At 43.5% G+C, this 26,643-nt stretch overlaps 1 protein-coding gene and 1 long non-coding RNA gene across 3 annotated transcripts in view; one reads left to right on the top strand and one right to left on the bottom strand.

The window, feature by feature from the left end:
- The window catches only part of grm8a (glutamate receptor, metabotropic 8a), a 158,745-nt gene that overhangs the window by 116,883 nt on the left and 15,219 nt on the right, over positions 1 to 26,643 (bottom strand). The window lies entirely within an intron of this gene.
- On the top strand, positions 8,963 to 26,116 carry LOC137589108 (uncharacterized). Its single transcript, XR_011034146.1, has 3 exons — positions 8,963 to 9,058; positions 25,184 to 25,266; positions 26,024 to 26,116. It is a non-coding gene; the product is annotated as an uncharacterized lncRNA (long non-coding RNA).

The following is a 26,643-nucleotide window of genomic DNA, read 5'->3' as shown; positions in this document are numbered from 1 at the left end:
CATAAGGTAGACAGAAAGGCCCTACTGAAGGGGGGATTCGAGTCCCATGGGGATTTAAGGGGGTTATATGATTAAATGATGAGAGATAAGGTGAGACGAGACGAGACGAGACGAGACGGGACAGGATGGAAAAAGACAGGACAGGGTAAGATAATGTAAGGTAAGGTAGGAAAAGGTAAGGTAAGGTGGGGTAGGGTAGGGTAGGGTAGGGTAGGGTAGGGTAGGGTAGGGTAGGGTAGGGTAGGGTAAGGTAAGGTAAGGTAAGGTAAGGTAAGGTAAGGTAAGGAAAGGTAAGATCAGATAAGTTAAGGCGGGATGGTGGGACAAGGTAGGGGAGGTTAAAATAAGGTAAGGTAAGGTAAGGTAAGGTAGGGTAGGGTACGATAAGACAAGACAAAACAAGACAAGTTGGGGCGAGAAGATAGGATAAAGTAAGGGGAGTTAAATAAGGTAAGGTAAGGTAAGGTAAAACAAGGTAAGGTAAAATTCTTGAGCCGGAGCTTACAACATACAAATAATTAAACTAAGTAAACTAAGCAAGAACAATACAGCACTGTGATTCCAAGGATTTTGAGGGGCCCAGCATTTTTCTGGTTTGCTTCTCCTGACATTCACCTCATGATTGTAGGTTCAAGGAAGTAATCCATGCATGTAAACAAGCGCATCATGTACACAGCACTCACATTCATGCAAGGTCACCTCTTGATGCTTCTGTTTGATGGAGATTACCTCAGCTTCGAAGGTACACAGCGTTCTCTCCTGGTCCCCATTGCTGTAGGTATTTGCATGGTTGGGTGGGTACGTGGGTGCACAAACCATGTTTGTCTGGTTATTCAAAAGTACATCTAAATTTGTGTGTTTGCGAAGACAGAGAGGCGTAGCACAGTGATAAACGGGGATGAGTCACTCATCATAGTGACCTTGTAACATTCCCACAGTCGCACAGAGAAGTTCACTATCTGTGTGTTGCCCACTCATTGCTTCACCTATGAAGAGTGTGTGTGTGTCTGTGGAAGCACACAGGTGCAGACCCGGCACCAGCACCCATCAAACGTGTTTACACCCAATGAAGCGGGGCAGCTTGGCTCCTGTGGGCCCTGAGAAACTTCCTGATGTCTCCACCAGTGCACCTGCCTCCAGTCATAAATATTTATTGGAACACATCAGCAAACCATAGATACTAATTATCATATTGCGCCGAATCAGCAAACCCCATTCAGGATGCACCTGCCATCGTGAACCTTAAATATTTCCACCAAGCATCCTTCTCTTCCTCCCCATCAATATTTATGAACTAGTTAGTCAACAGACCAAGGTGACTATTTATTATAATCGTGTGCAGACTATTACTTGGCACCTCGGTTATACGGTAGCTCCCAACTTGACATACAAAATCATCGGAGACTCTGGCAGCTAGCCTTAGCCGACGTGCGATGTGTTCTCCTGGGATAACCTTTTAAAGCAGATGTCTTAATCCTAAAGATGAACAAACCTTCCAATTAAATGTACACCAACCTTTTGTGATGAAGTCATCTGCGCTTTCAGAGGTGGCTAGTTTATTCACAATGTGCAGGATTGCTGAACACAGCTTTCAGCTAACTGTCTGATTCAACACATGACAGACACTCAAAGGCAAATGCATACAGTTGGATTGTTTGGCAACTCACTTGAAGTAGTTTTTTATACTCTTGGAGTTTGTCAAAATAGTGAACAACAAAACCTCAAGTCTTTGAACATTCGTATTCAGATCTTAAATGTCTAAAATTAATAAAACCTGCATATGGGTGTTTTTCATTGAGGAGGGAATGTCGTAAAAAACAATGTTATATGAAAAGCATCGTTCCCTTTAACAGGTTGAAACAGAATGTCGTGTACAGCAGATGCTCAGAATGCCAAAGGGAGGCAACAAAACTACTTACAAGGCCTTGCCAGGGCCGAGATACTTCCCACTCCTTCACTCTGTTTCTGCAGGTACATCGATAAGGTGCATTCGTGTACGGGGCGAACGCACAAAGTCGAAATTCTCTACATCTCCCAGCTCATCGACACGACGGGGTTATTTTTAGAAAATGCAACAGGGCTTTGCCACATCTATTCCCCACAGTCGTGAATATTCCGTTGAAGTAAAAGTCCTTCACAAAGGAAGCGGGAACATGGGCTTGCGGGAACGCCGTGTGATGTACATCTGAGAGACAGATGGTGAGAATGCAAAAACTAGACCGAGGGAAGACAGATCAAAAAAGGAACGGAAGCCCAAAGTTGTTTATGAATCCGCAATGTGGAAGAAAAAAAAACATTGAGAATATTAACTCTGAAAAGTGTGTACAAAAGATTTTTTTAAAATGACACGACATGAGGCGCCGCACAGACATTTTGTCGTATACTTAGGACTTATGCTTGAAAAAGAGAAAAGTCACAGGGATATGCTGGATAAAGAAAAGTAGAATATCACACATAGAGTGAGAAAAGAAGTGAAATAAAGTGACAAGCAGTCCTTGGTAGCACATTTATAGATTTATCATCAGTTTACAGATGACACCCTGCCTGTTACTCACGATGCTTCTGTCTCATTTCCAAATCTAGCTCCCGGTTCGCCAGGTGTTCTTGCCGAGGAAGGCACCGACTTCCCTGCTCAAGATGAGGAAGCTGTCTACAAATTAATTATCAGCTTCTCCAGGCGGCGGTGTCACAGCTTGGATATAAATGTTGCCTGTATTTAGAAGCAGTCCATGTTCATAAGTTCGGTGACAAACCCAAAACAGCAAATCTCGTCCCCGTCGGCAACTATGGCTGCAACCCCAGAGGAATCATTTTTGGTCAGTTTGCCTTTTTGTGTAGCTTGTTATTAGATTGAGTCACACATATGCACACATGACATGTCTCTTATTTTCAATGTTTATTTAAAAAATTGAAGAATAATGAGAGGAAAATGTGACATTTTTTAAATTTACATACTTATTATAATAAAAAGCATGATTTTATCCTATCCCAATTTTGTCATTGTCTCTCTTTTTAAGTTGGTAAGTTGGTATTCAGCCTTAATTGATCAGGAATACTGACCTTTTTATCAACCTTCTGGTCAATAAATTCTCTTGTGACAACAATCATACCACGATGAGGGGGCGATTGGGATTCGTGGGCTGGAGACATCTGCCCATTTCTGATAAGCGATGACTATGTCCTACTTTTGGATATTTTCTATTTATCACTTCGACAACAGTAAGAACAGACTGACAGGGAGGGAGTTGAGAGGAAAAGACAGAGACCGAGCGAGACATGAAGAGACGGCGACGGGGGACCGAGTGACAAAGATCTGTGCCTGCAGACGTACAGATGGCAATCCTTCTCTCAGCTCTCTGCAACTCTATCCGCTTCTGAGAAAAGAAAAGATGATGACAGGAGGGATGAAGTACAAGATACAGAACATAAACGCTTCAAGGATGACTGATGGACAGAGTGCGCACTGGTGCATTAACGTAATCAAGCACACAAACACACACAGGATGAACGCACCATGTGTATTACAACAGGTATTTATGTATTTGTGTCGTGCAATAAACAATAAACCAACAAACAGACTTGTTGTTGAGTGAAAATGAAGTGGCATTTATTTAGATTCCCATGAACAAACTAAATATCAATGTCTGCTTCATTTAGAACCAACTCTGGTCACTTGTGCAGTTTAGGGGAAGATCTACGATAATAGTTCCTTCCTGATCCGAGAAATACCAAGATTTACTGTTGCTATGGCTACACCTTTCACGATAAACAAACACTTATGATAAGCTTTGGTGATTAGCATCTGGTTGATCTGGTCAAGATCTGCATGAGGAGTTCATCCAGAGTACAACGTTGATGAATGGTGGCAACAACCGTTACGGCCCCTGGGAGTCAGAAATAGTGAATATCAAGAGTGGCGTTTCCAGAGGAGGCTGACACAGCAGTACGGTGATTGATGTGACAAGAGACAGACTGTTGTCATGTGACAGCCACGCAGAAACACACATGTTTCGGCACTCTTATCTTAACAGAACATACACACGCAAACACAAACACGCATCCCGTCTCGCCTCGGGTCAGAGGGCAGATTGGAGGTCAGCGTTTTGTCACAGCTGACTGTCAAACACGGCCAAAGGCGAATCCGCACAAAGCAGCACGAAGAAAAAGACAGAGGGAGAAGACAGAGGAATGAGAGATAAGTTGTTCAGCATCATCTCATGATAAGGTGTTAGCTTTATTTAATGACTGGAATCAGAAAAACGAGACGATAAGACTGCTCGGTGAAGATAAGAAACACGAGATGTAGTCGTATAACCTGAAGAACGCACACACTGACACTGCAAGATGCTAAATCCTTCTTGGAATTTCAATGGCTGCAAATTTCTCTAAGTGCCCCTCCCACGCAAATCCTCTTAACCCATCTCTGCTAACAAACTGTCAATCTAACCGCTTGTGCTTCCCTTGGCGTCTCCCGCGAAAACCCGCTAATGCCCGATTCTCCTCTCCCGACCAGATCGTTTCTGCCGTCCTTCCTGCTCAGTTTCTCAACCTTCACACTTACCATCCATCCATCCATCCGTCCGTCATCTCCCACCTGACCGCCCCCTCCATCCCGTTTCTGTCTCGCACCTCACCCCCGTCCAAGACCCTTTCAACCTTCATCGGCTCCTCTCGGCCGCTTTCCTCGCTGTCAGGAGATATTAGTCCAGCCCGGCTGCTGATTTCCCCTCAGTAAAAACCCTTCTAACCTCCCGATGCTCCAGGGAGGAGACTGAGACTCTGTTTAAAATACAGCAGTGCAGCACCGCACACTCCTCTGTCCATACAATAGACCTTTACCACAATCTGGAACGTGTGAAGGAAAGGCTTCAAAAATTACAAGCAAACCAGAGTGGTAATTCCTAGAAACGCACTCGATGTCACGCCTTGGATTTGATGGGCATCCACTCTTTTCATCTAGAAGTGTGTGTGTGTGCGTGTGCGTGTGCATATGTGTGTGCGTGTGTGTGTTTATGGTCATTAGAGAAGATGGATGGTCCGGAGAGGTTCTGCTGGGTCGTGGTTGAAATTCCACTGGCAGCATAATGACGTGGCCTATTGATCTGCAGAGACCTGCAGGATGTTACTGACCTCAGAAGTGAGTTAGCCGGCGGAGGAAGAGGTTTTAAACTTCATCATGGTGACCGTGCACACGTGTGTATTTGTCACGGTAACAGTGGGACATATAGGCAGGTATAAATATTTTAACTTGTGACTATTCTTGGAGCTTTCGACAATAGTTATCCTCTCAGTCAGAATACTCACCGCAGATACTTTGTGTGTCGACGTTGTTGGAAAGTGTGAGGGATCCCCATGAAAGAGCTGCATGTAGAGCAGGACGATTTTAATGTCTAATAGTTGGTGATAGTCTCAGCAGACAGTAGAAAGACTAACCAATTATGGCTCAATTTGTTTCTGTTGAGTTTGAACGAAGGTTTTCTGAAGTGAGTTGACTTAATATAAAATACTAAAATCGGGAAAAGCCGTGTCAGAATATGACATGCTGATATTTTATAAGACTAAAAACAATAAGAGACCTTGTGTGACATATTGAACCCTCTCACACATTGCCCTGCTCTAAGTTGGACTTCAGTTATACTACTTGACTATCGCCCCCTTCAGGTACAATTGGTATTAAAGGACACAACCAGAATTGGCTAGCTGGCATGCTAATTTCAGGCATTGTCTCCACACTACTATACATAGACATCTTTGAAATACCATTACCTAATGTTTTAATTCCAGTAGACTTCTATTTTATTAGTGCTACCACCACCAGTAACGCAATTACACCAAACCAAGTTTTATTTTTACCGCACAACAGATTTTATGTTACAATGACTCATAAATTAATCAACTCAAGTTGTCACTGTTGCTAAGAGACAGGTAGGAGATGGGAAAACTGGTGATATTATCTTTAAACCAGACTTTCATTGAATAGTTATTATGGTCTCACAAATTAGGGGCACTGGAAGGCTCTACCTAGAGGCTAACGTCAACAGGCCAACGCCAAGAGTCTAAGACACTCACAGATGCATTGCTTGACCATTTTTGGTTAGTGGGACAATTCTTGTCCCACTAACCAATGGGCCAATCTGCATTTCTTTACAATATGTTTGCCCAAATTAATAGTCAATCAAATGTTGAGTGAGAGTGACATTAATCAATCAAAATACGGAGTTGTTCAGGAGTGTCTAATTCAGGCTGCTGTGACACTTGTCGAATGACCTCTGAGGCTGTCAGGATGTATAAACAGCCAGCGGACTCCGATCAATAAGTGTGTTGTCTCCGCTAATTGAAGCTGACACTAATAATTGGGAGAGCCAATAGTAACATGCCTGCTGATACTATTATTGATGTAAAGGTCAACAGCGACGTCACATACTCGCTTTGATACAACGGTTATAGCAATAAGAGGTTTTGTATGACGAGGTCAATCCAGGTGAATGCCATTATCTCTTATCGATTGCTTTTATTATGGTAAATCTATATTAGTCACCAATTAGGGGATTCAGAGGAGGCGTCTCCGATGACTCACAGGATTATTTCAGTTCAAGGATTCACCGATATCGTGTTCGGGGGTTTGTTTTTTTCGATTACTTGTTTCAAAACAAGCATTTTTGTGAATTCGGATGCCGTTATTGATCGCCGAAATGATATGGCTGTAAAGGCTGTCGAAGACGGAGGGAAGAACACTGAGTAAGGATGGATCCAGGCGAGCCGAGACAGAAAAGGGTAGATAAAAGAGATGCATATGGTGGCGAAGAGATGGAAGGAAGGATAAAGGGGAGGAGACAGATGATGAACAGATGCGTCTGTTGAGGGATAGGCTAAGCCGGCGGCTAGAGCACAGCGCTATGATCGAGTATGAAATAACACCTCCTGTCCCCTGCATGCTTGTCTGTGTGTGTGTTGCTCTCTTTTGTCATTTATCTTTTTTTTCTTTGGGTACATCTCTTCTTCTTTTCCACTTTAACTTGCCCAAAGAGCTTTTTTTTTGTTGTTGTTTTTTTACTCTCCCTCCGGTGAAACTGGCATCTTACTACATCTTTTAATAGCCCCTCTTTTAATTGCCTCGACCTTAACAGAGGGAACGGCAGCGGTGAATTATTGATTGGCACGGGAAAGTTCACGTTAGGCGCTTTCTTTCTTTTTTTTTTCGGGGAAGAGCTAAAAATGATGACAAACAGAAATGAAACGAATCGAGGGGTTGGGGTTTAGCGCTCGACGATAAGGACGACACATTACTCCAAGTCTGAATAATCCACTCCGCCTTGAGGTCTCACTCATCTCTGAGACATCACCTTCCCTGGTTTACAGTTTGATCTTGACATGCGAGGTATAATCTCTCCGCTGAAGGAAAAAGAAGTCCGCCAGTGGCACAACATGTTATTACCGCTGGGTGAACTGAGCACTAATGGAACCTGGATCCTCCCAGGGCTTCGCTATCTTTGGATTATCCCCCTCCTTATTCTGTTGTTTTATCTCAAACTGTAGAGAGACAGGAGCTGCAGACCTTTTCATAAACCCTGCAACCTATGAATGTTTAAATTTAAGAGAGACAGTAGCGGATGCTAAACAACTGTTGTGTATCCTCACTTTTAAGGACATCTATAAATAGAATTTATTAAAGTGAAACCAGGATAACACGCCTGGCTTTGATTGAACGAGTCATAGAATCTCTAATTACAGCTGCAGGTTGTGGTTAATGTCATATTAATTAAGGTTGGATTTATAAAACACCAGAAATTAGCAAAAAAAATTTTTTTTTTAAAAACTGTCTCTCATAATTTCTCAGAGCCGTAGGTGGAAATCAGCAAACTTCTTTGTTTTTGTCAGACCAAAAGTTTGAACTTGAGCAAGATTTACATTGGAGGAAAAAACTAGACTTGTGGATACTAAACCATGGACACAAGTTCAGACCATGACCCCGACATGAGAAACCAACTACGTCGCTATTAAACCTACAGTATATATCCACTATTGTAGGTACATAAAGAGATGTCGCCCAGGTATTTGCACCACAAGCCCCCCCCCCGCTCCAAACGGTTATGTAACATTAGCGTGCACGCATGTGTGTGTGTGTTTGTGCTGTCTGCTTTCATTGTGTTAGATGCCTGTACTTAAAATATAATGGCGACGTTTGCATTGAGTGCACACGCAGCACTTCTTTTCATTCGCCACACTCGAGTAAGGCCATTGTAAAGCGTTCCCTCCTCTCTTTAGCTTTTCCTGTCTAACCGCCTCTTTTATCTCCCACCCTTCATCTCCCATTACCTCCTCTTCCTCCTTCCATTACTCACTTTCAAGATGACTCCCTTCTTTATTTAAACATTTACCCAATGCTCTTGACCTCCCAAAAATTAAATTTCCCTTTCAAGTCTTTTTTGCTGTAGGACCACTCCATTTATTCCACTTCTCTCTCCCTCTTTTTTCTCTCACCCTCTCCATCGTTTTCGATATCCCCTGCTAGCGGCTTCTCTTCCTTCCACCAGCGCTTGTATCTTTCCATCATTCATCTCTCACAGCCAGTGATGCCTGCCGCCACGCAGGGGGAAAACATATTTTCTGTCGTATTGCCATGTCAGTGAAATTTAGGCGGCGTGCGTGTGTGTGTGTGTTTGTGTGTGTGTGTGTGTCTGTCCGTTTCAAGGGTACTTTCATCATCAAATTCCATTTCCTTTGCAGACAAACACTTCTGCCGACAGCCTGGCAGACAAAAGAGAATGAGAGAGCAAGCTAGTGTGTGTACGTGAGTGTGTGTTTACGTGAGAGCATGTGTGTGTGTGTGGGTGTTCACGTCTCAGGCATCCGGATTCATCGGCTCGTGCTTTGCTTTTGTTTACGCCTCCTACATCGGAGGAGAGGTTTATTGTAGACGATGTTCGGATTGGATTTTCATCTTATTTGAAATTGCCGTGTCGAGGTTGCACATGTGTGGAACACGCCGCGCGTACGCCGCGCACGGACGTGCAGATGGATTGTGCAGTTATTGAAAACACAATTACAGCACAGAAGGGTAAGATTTTTCTTTTTTTTTTGCACGCAACAACAACACAACAACAACTAACACGCCACTCCCAAAAGCAAGAAAATGTTTTTTCGTGACCGGCATCCGGCCACGCTGAGAATTTCGACGTGTGTGTATGGACTTCCTGCAGCTTTTGCACAACTCTGCAGTTGGTTTGTGCATGCGTGTGTGTCTGTGTTTGTGTGTGTGTCCTACAAACACATGGACAACCCCATGGTGTTGACCAATAACTGCCTGGGCACCGAGTTGGCAAAGGCTGGATTTCCCTTTGGCACGCGTGAAACAGGAAATGCAATGCAAGTATAAGGGGAACACCATGTTGGCATCAATAAAATGGGTATTTGTTCTCAAGATGCAATGGTGCAAACTAATTACGCGATAAATATTCACGTTTAGGCAAGTGTCGCAATCCTAAAAGCCGTAATGTGGATTCACCCACCCCCCAGCAGGGGAGGACGTTTCCACAGATGGATCACGTTGTGCAGATCCGTGGAGTTCTCAGGAGCAGAGCACCAGAACCTCACCACACTGAGTTCTAATCACCTACCGGGGAGAAAATAGGAGCGCAAACGGAGCTGGGATCCCATGAGATGAAGGAGAGAAGGAGGAAAATTAATGAGGGTGTGATTGTGAACTGGAAAAAGTCCAGCAGCATGTCGGAACTCAAACGCTACACAGATGGAAGAGTATAAGGAGACGGGAGAAAGATGCTACTGCAGGATAAATGGTGGTGGGTTTTGGGAGGGGTGGATCGATAACTGATGGAAGCAGCATCAATTAGCGATCGATGTTGTGTCTTAACTTTGTAATAGCAAATAAAGGCAAAATATAGATGTATTCATTTGAAAAATCATCTGCCTAAATTTCAAATCCACTTGAAGGCAAAATGAAGATTTGAGAACCCAAACATGGGTTTGACTTTTTTTTTTCCAGCATTAAAGAAAGGAGAAGAAGGCGACAAATTTTAATATCACCTGGATTCAGATGTTGTTGTGTGGTAGATCCAACGACGAGAACGTCATTGTGTAGCCAAAATCAAATGGATGGTTCCTCGGGCTGTACCGTAACCACTCCCAAAAAAATGTTTCATCGAAATCTGTTCATAAGTTTTTGATTAATCCCGCTAAGAGGCAAATAAACACCGGCAAAAACATGGCCTCTTTGGCAGAGGTAATAATGATAATAAATGATCCCCTTCTGAAGTGTCTCGAAGTGCATTGAAAGAAATTGCATGCCAAATGATAAACAGTTCACAAAGTTGTCTGCGGGGCCTCCAATAAAAGTGTTTAATTAAAGCAAAGCATGGACGTATTTTATTTATTTAGTCTTCTAGGGTTGAGGGTATGAAAAGACGACGGTTGGAAAGTTTCCAGCTGGTCCACTGGGTGATAAATCCTCAATTTATTTATTTGGTTTGTGTTTAAGATGTCTTTCAAACCAGTCTTCAAATAGCCATGGCCCTAAAGGTGCACTTTCTGTCACTGGGATATAAAATTTAAAAAGCAGATGTCTAAACTGAGAGCTAGAAGTGGGAAGACGGGCCGAGAGGGTGGCACTGATTCGGCCCTAAAGTGGCGACGGGGTTCTGCTCGAAGGCCGTGTAGCGATGTTTCAAAAACCACATTCATATTTGATGGAGGGTAATGAAATATGAAAGTAAGAAAGTGAGAGCGCCACATCCTCGAAAGCTGGAAGTGGGCAGGGATACCAAAAAAAAGAAAAACAACCCTTGAGTTAACCTTACATCTTTAGCAAGAGAAGTAGTGATGTTTTGGAAGATTGAGGTCTTCCCCTGTCAGCTCCGCCGGGTGCCTCCAACACTTTGCTCAACGGCACTGAAAGAGGAGATGTTTACCGCCGATCAAACGCGTTTGCATGTCTTTGCCAAGAGACATGCACGCTGTCTGTCTCGTCGGAGCACAAAAGAGGAGAGGTTGCCCGGTTGGAAAGATTATTCCGCGATTGACAAGAACGTTGAATATTTCAGTAGAGTGTTTGCTTCACGTCGGTTGTTTCTGGTAGCCATGATAAGAATGTGGGATTCAGTTTCAGATTGTGTTTTAGACACGACGGATAGAGAAGAGGTTCTTTCTGAAAGAGGTGACAAAAACGATTCTTTAAATCCATTAATTATCATCAAACACACATTCCGTCCGTGTGCATTGGACCACCAGGACCACCAGGTGCTGCTGTTAGCTCCACTCTGAGTTTTTGAAAGATCAAACGGCAAAAGTGAGAACTTAGAAGAGTCTATCAAAAGAACCCCCCCCCCCCGCCAATCTCCACCTCGTTTGGCCGCTATAATCCAGAGACATAGCTCCCCTTGTGTCCTCGAAACACCCCTTCCTGTCCTCGATCGCTCTTTAAAACGCGTCCGGCCCGTTTACGAACCCATCTCAACGCTCGATCTTCGTTTGAAATTCTCGGTCTGCACGATTTAAAAGCGAATTCATGGCGAAAAACAGATATCATCCGCCCCTTGACGGAGGGTTCGGCCCCCGCTGCGTGCTCGCAGCTGCGAGCGTCGGCGTCCTATTAGGGGATGAATTCCTCTCAGGAGGAGCTCTTTCCTGTTCTCCATTACCCAACTGTCAGCGCGTCGTGGGGAGAGTGCTGCTTCTAAATGGGATGAAAGGAACCGATGTGACCCGTTGATAGTGCAGATAATCGATTCCACCTTAATCGCACGCTGCCTCCATGCATGTGCGGTGCACCCTCTACCTCTACCGCCACCGACAAGGTGAATTTCAAAATAAGAGCCCGACATCGATCTGTTTGGATACGCGCGAGCGTGCCCATCTTCTTGCCAGCGTGTGTGAACAATCCCCTGCTTCTTGGAAGCCGTTATTGGGTCTTTGTGTTGTCGTATCGCTTCCTCGTTTCCTCGGACACCCACACAGCCATTGGTCCATTGATTAACAATCCGTTAAGGAGGAATGGATCATGTAGTTTGACCCTCAGCATTCAGGAAAAGGAACAGAGAGGAGAAAGTAATCAAGGCCGCAGAGACCGCCGTGTGTGCACTTCATATGTTTGTCCGTGTGTGCGCACACACACACGTGTTTGTGTGTAATTGAAAGAATAATCTAACTCTACAGAGAGCTCAGCATGGATTAAAGCTGAGGGTTACACCCTGAATACTGAACATGTTAACCCTGGGGGGGGGAAACACTCACACATACTTGTATAACCTTCAGTAACCCAGAGAAACGTCCCACAGCATCATCTGATGGAGATATGGATCAGCTCGATCATCACAGATCAGTACAGATTGTTCTCCAGATGGAGGGTGAACATGACTGCAGACATGTGTGTGTTTGCTCGGCAATCAGGATCATCATCGACTCATTCGGTCTGGATATTCTGGCGCAGGGGAGGCCTGCAGCCGTCTTGACGTGCAAATTGGTCGTCCGGAGGCCAAAGACTAATCGGACCACTTAGCGGCAGTTTCCCTTCAGACGTTCCCTCAGGACAGCTGGCGCTCGCAATTTTATCTGCTGAAGCAAATGATAAGAGGTCTCAGAGCCGAAACGATCTCAATCTGTACGGAAATTGAGTTTTTTTGGGGGGTTTTTTTCCCCGAAACGAAACGGGCATGTTTGGAAATAAATGTGTAAATAAGAAAATGTTGCATTCCTGCCTGCTATTCCTAAAATCAGTATCAGATTAACTAAAACTAAACTGAACTATTTTAATGAAACGAGTCTAAGAAAACTCGACGATGTGATTTGACAAAATAATTGCGATAAAAACCTGGGAGGGGGGGGTGTTTGACATGAGCTTGAACTAAAAAAGAAAGCTACACACACACACACACACACACACAAACACAAACGCACACTCCCACAGCTGACACTCAAACGCTTCTTCCGTCTCCCGAAGAGAATCGCAGAGAAAGGAGAGAACGCTCTTTTTATTGGGGAGACAATCGGTTCTAATCTACAGAGAGATGCTTCACATCAACCCCTCTATTCAGAGCTCACCACCCACTCGCCCATATAGACACACACACACAGACACAGACACAGACACACACACACACACACACACACACACACACACACACACACACACAAAGAAAAGAGCATCTCTGTCTAAGTACCCAAACATGCCCCCATGTGTGTGTGTGTGTGTGTGTGTGTGTGTGTGTGTGTGTGTGTGTGTGTGTGTGTGTGTGTGTGTGTGTGTGTGTGTGTGTGTGTGTGTGTTCCTGCTGTCCTGTTTTCAATGTTTTCTCTGTGTCGCTAAACAGGAAGGAGGAAGTTCCTACCAGCCATTTAGATTTCATGTCAAACAACACAAAAACAGCAGCATGGAAAAATAACGCAGCCAGAGAAAGTAGATGATGCTAACAAGCTATTTTGGAGATGCTAAGGATTTTTTTTTTTTTTTGCAAATGTGGCAAAACTCTCTCAAAGTGGAGCACAGACCTACTTCTGGCGGGTTCCCACAAGAGTAGATCCAGCTGAGACTCGGTCCCAGGACGGCAAGCTAACTTCCTGTTACCTTGGGGATAAAAGCAGGAGCGTCTCCATTATCTAAAAGCTGTAACATGTTAAGGTGGAGTCAAGCTGCAATGAGGGCGGAAGGCTGTGGTGTCCTTGAGACAGGTACAAGGGTTCGGTTTGTGGCTATGCCAAAGATTCGGGGATGGAAATCCGACTGTAGGTTGGTTATAATTGTGTTTCCTATCTTTGCATTGAGCTCCAATATCTATTGAGCAGTCTAGATTTCCATGGCAACATATTCCTGATTGGAGCTGCAGCCACTTAGTTGAGGGGCAGCAGTTTTATTCTGAAAGGTCAACTGACAAAATGGGTTGAGAAAACCCTCGGACTTCTATGAGGATCGAATGAGTCTTTGACGCCGTGATCGATATGAAGGTGATTCAGGATTGGTAGGGGGGAAAGACAGAGAGAGACCCTCTATAGTGGGTGCAGGTATCCTGTATCAGAGAAGAACCTTCTGTGTACCTCACCAAGAACCGTCTGAAATCAATCTGAAGTCACTGAGAAACCCACACACTCCTGCACACACACACACACACACACACACACACTCCACAAACACGTCTCACTGTCAATGTCCAAAATCCCACAAGTCTGCCCCCCCCCCCACGCACACACACACACAGATTGTCATCTCCCTGTGGTGGGTGACTATGGATTTCCAAGTTCTCCCCCATCTTGGATGGCCAACCAATCAATGCGTTGTGCTCAATTAGCCAAACCACAGCACCCCTGGTGGCTCTGCTGCCAGGTGTGTGTGTGTGTGTGTGTGTGTGTGTGTGTGTGTGTGTGTCATATGATAGCTGCTCTAAAGGAAGAGCTCCAGCCTCGTATCTGATGGAGGCTCCAGGTAATTGAGCTTCTTCCTCAAACACACACACACATCCAGAATTTGGGAACTTCTTTGGGAGCACAAACACACTTGAGAGGTAAAACACACACATTTAAAACACACATATCAAAACAGGTGGGGTGGTGTGAATCAAATCAAATGGGGGGCGTTCGATTTGAGAACCTCCACTTTACGGTAAACGAACCACAACTAATTAGCATCTTTCGGCTAATTTGCGCTACAAATGCACAGATGTGAGGAAGCAGGACGGCACACAGATAAGTTTAGGATATAAAAACTATATGTGTTGCTAAAACTTTCTTGGATCCTGTTTATTGTCTGATTGAAACCCAATATCAGGGTTTCTTTTTTCAAATCACAAAAAAAAAAAAAAAATGCTGTATTTCCTGTGAGGATAAGCCAATTTCAGTTTAAGCTACTGCCGGTTTATGACGAGCAAAGCAAGCGCCAAAAATTAAAAAATACGTTTGGGACCTCAGCACATAAAGGCAATCCAGGTGGATAGAGATCAGAAATAAACACAAGAAGCTGTCAGACAAAAGCTCTATCGCTTCTGAACACTCAGCAACTTGGCGAAAAGTTGGCGAAGGTGTCTTTGACAGACAACAAACTCTAAAGGAAGAGAAGAAGTCAGAAAAGCAAATAAAGAGATTAATTCATAGAACAAATAACCTGCAGAGCAGATTGTGTCTTGCAGAAATATAGTAAAATTATTTCATCTTGGGGAAACATATATATTTTAAGGCGTTGGCCAGACAGGAGGGATTTGCATGAAAGCAGACGTCATTAATCAGAGAAAGTCCATTAAGTCCCAGGCAGAAATCACAGGCTGACAGTGACAGATCATTTTTTACAAACGGAGCTATCATGTAACGTACCTCCATCTCCTCAGAGGGCCAAAAACGCACCCAGACGGGCCTCCTAGAAACCTTCACTTTCATTTTCGGGCCGTGAAAAATAATACGGGTGTAGCCAAGCCAATTAGAAGAGAAGAGAATCACAGGCTGGAGACATTATTTATAACTTCAAAGAATTTCATGACAGTTTGACTCGTGAGAGGAGTACAGCTGCTTGAGGGAAAGTTTTGACCTGCAAAAAGACAAACATGATGGAAGGTGTGCAGGAAGGCAATGAAAGGGGAAGGGATGTTGGGGTAAAACTCAGCATGGATTGGTAATAAGGTACAAAATGGATCAGAAAATAGAATAGGAAGATGGGAGATGGGAGAAAGAGAAAGATCCAAGTATAGCTTGACCAGAAAAACAAAGGAAACAATTCTTGGGAGGTAAAATACGACTTTTTGCATCCATAATTTATTTTCAAGTCTTGTATCATGTGAATGATTGAGATTCAAAAGAAGATCATCAGCCAAGATTCTCATTACATTTGTGATAAAACTCAATTTTATAATTGCAGAACATCTAAAACTACCGTGGCGTGAGCTCGGCTTAAATCTGTACGAGTCTTCTTGCACAAACCCAACAAGCTGTGCAAAAACAACATCCAAAAAAAAAAAAAAAACTAAAATAAAAAAATTCTATTCTGATCTGGAGACTGTCAAAAGTTTGACGGGAGCCTGAATATCTCCAGATGAACCTGACCTGGCAGTTTAACGCGTTAGTCTGGTTAGCTTAGGCTGCTGCGGACAAATGTGCTGACAGAGACGAGTGTTGGATCTCCAGCCTTCAAGAAACAAGATCTGCTCTGTCTGTCAGCCAATCGATGCGTGCACACACACACACACATACACACACACACACACACACACACACACACACACACACACACACACACACACATATCAGCACTATCCACCCAATAAGCCCACAGATCCCATTTAATGTGCCAGCAGATAAACCTTTTCCACTTCCCATGACTTGTGGTTGTACGTGTGTGTTTGTGATTAATCCAATGTAACTAGTAGGAGGTGGTGAAGCCCTGAGGCTCGACTCTCCTCTGATGGGATCTTGGCAGCTACATTTTATTCCTCTGCATGTCTTTCTCTCAATTCCCCCTCTCCCCACTGCTTCCTGATCCGACTCCCTCATTACTTCCCGACCTTAATTGTTATCCCTCTCTGCGGGTCTCTACATTTCGGTCACTCCGGTCTGTTTCTCTCCATCCTTCCCTTTGCCCTAATACCAGCACCGCCGCTTTCCTCTCCTTTCCATCTCATTTCCCTCTCTGCAGGTGATTAGCAGTGTTGAGGTCAAAGGATGAGAACCCGGTGAAATGAACAGCTTTATTTACCCAGCGGTATGCAGAAGCCCACAAACAGACACATTTATTAAAGAACAAGCACATGGACGGGAAAAGAAACAGCAGAACACAATCAAGTCCTTCATATCGAAAACAGAAGCTCCCACGGAACTCGAACGCACCACGACGTATGCGGAGATGTCAGAGCCGACATAATCAGAGATATACGAATCCATTATGGTGTCTGATGTGACATTTTAAAAAGGTCATGTTTAAGGTGGCGATAAATTCACACAGCCTGGGAGCAGAATGCGAGTTCAAAGCACTAGAGCGTGATCGCCTCATTCCTGGCGATTCGGTGACGTATTGATCGGTATCAGCATTGTTCTAGTCTTTTATGTGTTTGAGTTGTGTTTCATATTCTGTCACGCTCAAGATTCAGAACAGTGTTGTTGTCAGTGGGGAGTTTCTTTAAGCTATTTATTTACTTGACTTGATTCCTTTTGACGTCCCGCCAGCGACCGTGGACTGTGATTGGATGTACTGCTGTGATCATGGGTTAAGCCCACTGACATCACCATCATTATCATCATAGTTATTATCATCAACATTATCATCACCATTATCACCATTATCATCATCATCATCATCATCAGTGTGATTATTACCATCATCACCATTATCATCACCATCATCGTTATCAATGTTGTTATCATAATCGTCATTATCATTGTCACAGTTATCGTTATTATCATCATCATTGTTACCTTCATAGGCATCACCATCATCATCATCATCTCTATCATAGGTATCATCATCATCAATATCAACTTTATTGTTATCATCATCATCATCATCATCATTGTTATTCTAATTATTATCATTTCCTTTGTTATCATTATTGCTGTCATTGTAGTTATTGAAACACACAACAAAAATCTATTTCAATAGTCGTTATTGTTGTTACATATCGTGTCCTCTCCCCATTTATCTTCTTCAATCCTCTCCACCAACCCATCTCCTCATCTTCCTCTCTCTCTCCTTCACTCCATCCATTTTAAACCATTCTGTTTGGGTCATGGATCTGCTTGGGGTTTCTGCCTGTTCAAAGGCAGGGTTTCTTTGCTACCGTCTACAAGTGGTGGCTCACGGGTGATCGTTGGGTCTAGACCTGCTCTAATCTTCTCGAAAAGTGCCTTGATATAACTTTTGTTGATTTCTTGTATATAAATAAAATCAACTTCCGACATATAAAGCATTGACTGAAATTTATCTAAAACTGATCCAACTGTCGTATATATTAGTTTGAGCTACTTATTTATTTTGTGGGTTTTCTCTTGATATATGCGTTTACATGGAACGTCAAATCTGGTGACTGGAAGACTGTTTTCATCTTTTGAGAGACAAATTGATCTTCATCAGTTGCCTCTCAGAGCGGCGCTCAACAACTTCATCTATTTATTTGATTTATCTTCGTGGGCAGGTTTGCGTCTTTAAAATATATGCTTTACGAGAGATTTGTTAAAAGACTCGCTCACTGTGCATGGTGCTCGGTCTCGTCTCTCTCAGAGAATAAACTATACTCAACTCCATCATGCATAATTGATGAGGTTGTTACTCTGTCCATTTCTCAGTTGCCCAGCCTCTCCCACATCGACATGTCTTCCATTCTCTCGACCGCACGGGCTTACGTAAAGGAAACCGTACAGTACATATGTACAGGCATGTGTTATTGTAGATGCATAACAAAAGAAAGAAAGAAGCTGGTGTGTTCATGCATATTTTTATGCCTCTCTCTGACAGGATGACACAGAAACAAGAGCATTAGTGTATGCCAACCCTCACCTCTAGGCTGTGTTGTTGCATAAATAGAGAGTGTAGATTGGGTGTAAGCAGCTCTCAAGTCACCACTTCTGAATGTAAAACACACTCAGATACACAAACTGTCACGCACAGATGCTCTCGTCGAATCCGCACACATAAACCTTGCAGTGGTGAGTGCGGCGCTTCCGTTTATCCGTCCGTGCACTTTCTATTTTAAACCTTTTGCACATAGATTTGCCCAATTGCCAGTGATGCATTGAATATCTCAGAGGAGACTTGGGTCAACCCAACCGCCACCCCCCCCACTGATGTGAGCCAAGTACACTCCGGGTACTCTCAAGCAGTCATCTGACACACCCAAGTGCCCCTCTACCATGATTGAATTGACCCTCCATTACACCCAAGCACTCGTCTAGCATGTGGTAAAACTCTCTTCCCCTCTGGGTTCTTGTAACTAAGTTCCTTTCTGATACGCACAATTGCCCCGATGGTAGGGTTGTGTCTTTTTGGCAAAGCAACACGGGTCTCTGGTGCATGGAATACCTGAATTACCCCAGGAAACCCTGTAGTTCACCTCAGTAGCCGGATTGCTATCCGAGTTCTCTTCGGGTAAATCTATCCAAGTGCCCCATCTTTGCACCACATCATATATCTTTGGGGCAGTATGAGGTAAAGCTCAAGACAGAACCTTCAGGCAACCAATACAACTCAGTTGTCGTTGAAGGCTCAATGCCATGCTTGTCTGTGGGGGCATGTGTGTGTGTGTTCACATGTGTTTGACAGATAATGGTCTCATTGTGAGCCAATGTCAAATTACGTGTGTGTAAAGCGATAATAAAGCCTGTTCCTGGATTGGACCATATAATTATCACCTAATTTATTGCTGAATGGTGTGTATGAAAGTGTGTTTGAGTGTGTGTGTGTGAGTGTGCGTGTGAGTGTGTGTGTCTGTGTGTGTGTGCGTGTGTGTTTGTTGGTCCTGGATACTAATGCTCCTGGGTTTTTTTTGGTGTGTTTGCTTCAGTGGTGTCAGTCAGGCATGACAGGAGGAGAGAATTAAAACCCAAAGGCGTCGACAGAGACCTTCTCACATACCAATGTGAGGTGCGTGTGTGTGTGTGTGTGTATGTGTATGTATGTGTGACAGTGACCTTCTCTCCAGACTAGCGCCATAGACGGTTGGTTTTGGTACAAGCCCCTTGGCTTTATAGAGGCCAGTGCACAATCTGTACACTCCTGTCTGGAGGAGTTTAAATGTTAGGAGAGTGTGTGTATGTGTGTATGTGTGTGTGTGTGTGTGTGTGTGTGTGTGTGTGTGTGTGTGTGTGTGTGTGTGTGTGTGTGTGTGTGTGTGTGTGTGTGTGTGTGTGTGAGGGATTGTGTTGGTGTGTATGCATGCTGACTCTATTACAACAAGGTCTTTCCTTATCACGCTGTAGTCCATTTGATGAATGAATAGAAAAATGCCACACTTGTAAGTTCGTTTGCGTGTCAACAACACAGAAAAGGGCGACAGGCAAAACCGAAGGACGGCATAATTTGGGAGACGCCGTCACATCAAGGTCCTCCCTAGCCTCCGAGGAGGGGAAGATGTTATTATTTTGGTAATTTCCTTGATTAAAAAGTTCTGCTCGACACATTTGGATCACAAAATCTACACAAAGTCGAGGCGTCAGTCCGTTAGTTCGAACACCCTAAAGAAACGAAGGCAGCATTGAGACGGATTCTCATTTTAACGCAGGATCCCAGCGTTAAGATGTGCTTTAATAACTTAGATGAATATCTATTTCTGCTCTCTGTCCTGCAGCTGCGTGCTCTGTGTTATATCATCTCCCTTAGACGATGTTCTACTTTGAAATCTCTTCATCTCGACCACAGGATGGATCAGAACGAAATTCTTTGACAGCATGCGACGTAACCCTTTATTTCCTGTCGACTCAGCTGCATCGGTGGTGACGTCTAAAAGCGAACAAAACAATCATTGGACCGAGAACATGTGTGGACTCCAGAGAATGAACGACCGGGTGATGGAGAGTGCATGTAGCATGTAAAAGCCCGGAGAAGGATGGTATGTGCCTTTGCCTTTTCGTGAAGTTAGCCGTACTTCGGAAGGAGTGATGAATTTTTAAAGGGATGTGTAGTCGTTCCTTTCCCACGTACGCCATTTCAGTCCATCCATTCATCCGACCGACCGACTATAAATAGTCGTCAGGTACAAAACATTTGATTTAGCGTGATGCTGGGATTCAGGCTGTGCCAGATATTCTATATTTATAGACAATTGAAGAGGGTTTCCACGATAATCCACTACTTATTTTCTGCTCGCATTCGTGTCGATAAGATTCTTCTCGAGTTTAAACGATGTGGTTTTGCAGCGGCTTCGCTTTGCATTCAGCTCCGGCGACTTGCAACCTCCCGTGCACATACAAGTGCATGCACACACACACACAGACACACACACACACTCATGTCTTTGGCCGTCTTCTCGAACGCACATGCATTGTGTTGCAATTGTCTCTCTGAGTCTCCAAAGGCCAAACAGCCATAATTACTGCCAGACAGGAACGAGAGGATTGAATAGCAAACAGCATCCTTTTTTTTTTTTTTTTTTTGTGGCCCGAACTCGACGCTCGTGTCCTCAGAACATGACGGCGAGCGTAGAGGAAGAGGAGGAGGAGCAGAGGAGTGAGGAACAGTAGGGATGCAAGGACGAAGAGGGCGGTACTTTTTTATTAAATCTTAATTTACGCTTTTGTTGCAGAAAAATGAAGGATATCGACAAAGTTGCCTCAATCAAGTTGGTGACTACCATGTGCAACTGTTGCTCCTACCAACGCTCCATTCCAAAAAGACAACAAACAGTAAAGGAATAATTCGCTGGACAACTTAAGGCTGCTTAAGGAAACACAGTCACAACCCTGGAAGTGGAAGGTTATAAATTAACTACAGCTCTGGTCAAGGTGTCCATCAATATGTCAAAGTCAGGCAATTAGCAAGTTAGCATTTTAGCCCTGAGGTATAAGAAGTCCGAGTTGCCCTGTCGCCTTCAATGTTTGATGCTGTGACAGTATTTCTGTTCCATGTCATCCGAGTTCCTGATGATTTGAGGAGGCAAATCCGGCCACTTCAGTTGCTATATGATTATATTGCTATATATTATTTATATTCCATATGTGGTCATGGGTTTAATTGACCTCAGATTGAACCAATCCTTGATTATACTCAGAGATACTGAACTTGCTTTATCTCTTTTTTTTAAAATATGCACCTCCCAGATAGAAGTCGGGCTGAGTTGGCAGGTAATGTGAAACTGTCGGTGCAATGAAATGTGTCGGTTATGGCAACTCGCTGCACCCGCTGCTACATAACATCTTCACATGCACAAGATTTCCAAACACACACTGAACCCTGGCTGTCTCCGGCTGCCAAATATCTGCTGTGACAGCAGAAAAACCCCGACAGGGGCTCAACTTGACAAGTCTTCCTCTCCGTTTCCTCTGGTTTCCCGTTGTTCACCTCGTCTTCCTCAACAGAACACACACACACACACATACAGTGCACTGTCCACCAGTGGTATGTGTGTGTCTTCTCAACGGTTCACACAGCTTTAACGTGTGGATAGGAGCACGTGTGTTGTTATATCTGTTTGGTGTCAGATCATGTGTGTTTGTTGCACCTCGAGAGTCATACCTCCAGGCAGAATGTTAGCTCCAATAGCCTGCTAAATTAATAAGTACCCCCCTCAGGCATTTTGACCAGACCCCAGACACACACACACACACACACACACACACACACACACACACACACACACACACACACACACACACACACACACACACACACACACACACACACACACACACACACACACACACACATATATATACAGGTCATGTGTTTTGCAATATTGCAGAGATATCCTTCATTTTGTCAAACAGACTCAACTGCACCCCACGGTGACATACTGAGACCAGGTGAGATGTACAGTATGAGTATGTGTAGACAAACACACAAGTCAACACATACATAAGTGCACAAACAAACAGAAATGCACGATGTATGGTTTTATTTGGCATTAAATTGTTTGGCAAAAGACGGAGAGAAAATACAACACCCGGACTGTACTGTGTGTGTGTGTGTGTGTGTGTGTGTGTGTGTGTGTGTGTGTGTGTGTGTGTGTGTGTGTGTGTGTGTGTACGTGTGTGCGCGCACGTGTGCGTGCGCACAGCGAGGAAGTTGCCGTTGTGAAAAATCTAATTCCCACTTCCAACTGAGGAACGTTTGAAATTCAGCTGACGGATATAAAGTTGCCATGACACTGTGACGATTATGGGATATTTTTACATCTATATACAAAGTCCACTCTCCATCCACTGGAGGGAAAATTAGCTCGCTGATTTAACTTTCATTAGTTTGATGCTAATCATTCGTGCTAACTGAGAGTCCGCCGCTACTTCCTGTCTACTTCCTGTTTCCAGCCGCGCTGATGTCGACCGTTACCCACGGGACTCTTCTCGGCAACACTCAAAACGACCATGTGGTTTAAAACTATTAAAACCTACGGTTCTCTCATTGATCAGGTAACATAATGGACTCCATTAGCATCAGATGTTCTCCTCACACTGCAGCCTGGATCAACTGTGCCTGAGTGAGGCTACATGGGCCAAGAGGTTCATTCGTCATGACGAGGAGACTGGGGGTGGGCATTTGTCCAATTTTTTCAATGTTGGTATCTTTCTCATCACTTTTTTAAAATACAAGTTCCACTTTCCGAGCCATAACATGGCGACACAAGTCAAAAGAATGCGTGTGTTACTTCTGCTTCACCCTCTTAGAAGTTTAAATAGGTTTCTTAATCTGACATTAAGCTGTGCCTTGAAATCCACCAAACCCCATGTATTCTAATTTTTTGAGAGATTTACCTGCATTTTTTTTGTAGTTTTATGACCTGTTTTTAATTCAGCCATGCTACTAAAATAAATAAGTCTGCCTTCATCCTCAGAATAAATCGGTTTCACAATTTCACAATTGTTTTTAACCTTTGTGGAAATTTTTTTATTTTAAGTGCTTGAAAATAGGTGTAAAAGAGTCCTTATAAGACAACATAACATAACAAGAGATAAATACTTCCTTCAGCCCTGATTTGCATTTTTATAATAACTGCTTGAGGAATTCGGGCATGAGATGTGATTATATCACAGCGGCGCATTTCTTTCTCAATTATATGACACTGAAAATGCGTGGGAACTTTTCTCTTTTTTTGTTTAGATTACAGGGAGAGTCATTAAACAAGTCTGCCAAAGATTCTGGACCGTGACTGCGAGGTTTGACACTTCTCTCTAAAAAAAAAGCCCATCTAACCGCAACAACATAGCAACAGTGTGCGCCTACTCGCCCAAGCGTGCATCACGATGAGTGCGTGAGGCCCGGTCTGCTCAGAACTCATTTTTCCATGCATAAACCCTGGCAGGTGTCCAGATCCACTTGGACGGAGCTCAGTGAAGGAAAGAAAAGACTTGTCTTGTCTTAGTGGTTAAATCCCCTCAGAGACAGCGAGTCAAACACACTCACAGAGTTTATGTATTGTAGAAAAGCTGCTTTTTTATGGAGCTAAGCAGTGGTAAGCACCCCCCAAAGGTTTTCTCAATGGCCTCGCCAACAGGTATTATGATACGTGGGATGAGGTCCGCCGACAGGCCAACAGACGGGGATCACTACACTACGCTACACACATTACTGTGTCGCGACTGGTCATAGTATCATTCAGCATTATAGGGTCTTTGTGTAATTTTGTTTTCATTGTAGAAGCAATAGCAAAAAGAACTACTTGTAAAATGGAACAAAACAGGATTTTTTTCCGAGGCCGGATATGAGGATAGGCACCTGATCAAATACACCAAATGCTAAAACTCCTTCAGTTTGGCAAACACTATCTTTGAAAGCCAAATTTTATATAATTTTAGACACACAGGATCTGTCATTTTCAGAAATGTGCAGGCCTCATGCCCCTGGTGGTCCATCTGTAGTTTTGTGCCCCTAGTGGTCTATCTCTAGCTTACTGTCCCTGGTGGTCCATCTCTAGCTTCCTGTTCCTGGTGGTCCATCTCTAGCTTCATGTTCCTGGTGGTCCATCTCTAGCTTCATGCCCCTGGTGGTTCATCTCTAGCTTCATGCCCCTGGTGGTCCATCTCTAGCTTCATGCCCCTGGTGGTCCATCTCTAGCTTCCTATCCCTGGTGGTCCACCTCTAGCTTCATGTCCTTGGCGGTCCATCTCTAGATTCATGTCCCTGGTGGTCAGGCTCAGATGGGTATCTATATGACATTTAAACGCTGGCCAAGAGTTTGTCCAACATAATCCGAATATTTGGCACCAACTTTAACTTACCGCCTTAAAAGTTCCACATGAACTTAAGAGTAAAGGTGGCTTGAAGTAGAAAATATCAACACTGCAAGAAATACCATTTCCTTCATTCTGCTGCTGCACCTTGAAGGCACTTTCTTTCCTCTCAAAAAAAAGTTAGCAAAAAGCTGCCAAAAAGCCATGTAATCAGAGAAGCTTACAGGGTCTATCTTGTTATTTATGACTAAGTTGATGACGTGGTGATCCTCGAAGCTGTAAAGTAAAAGCTCCTAAAAAAGTGTGTGAACACACAACTCTCCCTGGGGGGAGACTCCCAGGGGCACTTAATCACTCCAGTATGTTTCTGTTGTTGTTTTGTTCATAGCATTGTGTCATCTGCGTACGTGAATAAGACTGGAACCATAATGGGCATGTACAAGTTACTGTGTTAGAGGTAAACGCCAACAGGTGAGATTATTTTCCAGTTTCCTTTCTCTACTTCATATCTCTCCACCTCCTCTTTCAATAGAATTAATCCTCTCTCCTCACAGCCCGCTGTGAAATAAAATTATAATCGTAATTAATTGCATGAGGTCATATGAAGCAGCTGAATGCTCTCCTGGCGCTATCAATTTTTTTTTTTGTAATGGATTCTCGATCACTGCCGTGAGATTTTCCACATTGATAATCAACGCTAGGGACAGCGGTCTGCGCTTTATGGATCTTTGCTTCGGATATTAAGATCTTATAACTCATTCAGTCCAAATTTGAAAGCAATCAAAAGAACCAGCGGTGGGTTTTCTTTGTTACGTTTGCTAATGGGTCCCAACGGACAGCTACACTGGTTGGATCAGATCTCAGTCAACAGAAGGCTGATTTAGGAGCATTTCATATTTCGTATGGTCAAAACACTCTATGATCAATAAGGAGAAGTGCTGATTAATCACCAGCCCATCATTCAGCAATCAGGTCTATAAAAATAGCCCCAATGAAATACTAACAAAACATTTTGGATTAGCCAAAGCAAGCTAAAAAAAAAACAACAACTTCTTTTATCTGTCTGTTACTCCCTTGGTGCCCCCCGACCGACAAGAGGAAACACATCAAAGCTTTCCTAAATGCCATCCTAATTATCACAGACGTCATGCTGAAATATCAAAATGTACCAAAATGCCAAAGCCTTGAGGTTTTTCTTTTCGTCTTGACCCCTCAAATGTCTCTCCAGCACTCACAAGACGCGTCAGGAATGGAATGGAGTTGACAGCCAGTCGGGATGAGCGCACGTGATTGGTCGAACCAAGACAGTGTTGAAGCAAAGGTAAACTGTCTGAAAGAAATGTTCAGGCCGACTAGATTTAAAATAGCTCAAATGCAACTACCAATAGCGTGAAGCCTTTATTAAAGCAGAGCGGGTTCAGTGGTGATAGAATACAGAATATAACTAATTAACCCTGGTGACATATCTAATTTGATTCTAGCTGGTGTCACTTGATCACATCTTTAAAATATGAACATTTTTTAATGATTAATTATCCTGGATGTGTTTCTGTGTATCGTTATTCCTCTCAGGTTGCTGCGGTTGCTTTTTAATGATCATAATGGAGCTTTTATTCCTCGTCATTTACATTGAAAGTGGAAGGTTAACATTTTTGACTAAGCGCTCCTCTTACCCCAAGAGATGCAAAGTCCTCCGTTTGCCTCCGATTAAAAAATAAAAACGACACAAAAAGTCCCGGTTGTGAATGCTGAATGTATTCGTAACGTATTTTACGTGCAGAGAAATTGTTTCAAAAGTTTGTACACAAATAAAAAACTAAAGAAAAAGTAACTGAAAATACAATAGTG

The sequence above is a fragment of the Antennarius striatus genome, chromosome 22 (genome assembly GCF_040054535.1).
Source record: "Antennarius striatus isolate MH-2024 chromosome 22, ASM4005453v1, whole genome shotgun sequence".
Taxonomy (NCBI): domain Eukaryota; kingdom Metazoa; phylum Chordata; class Actinopteri; order Lophiiformes; family Antennariidae; genus Antennarius; species Antennarius striatus.
Note: the sequence above shows the minus strand (reverse complement) of the source record. Positions and strands in the feature narration are given on the sequence as shown.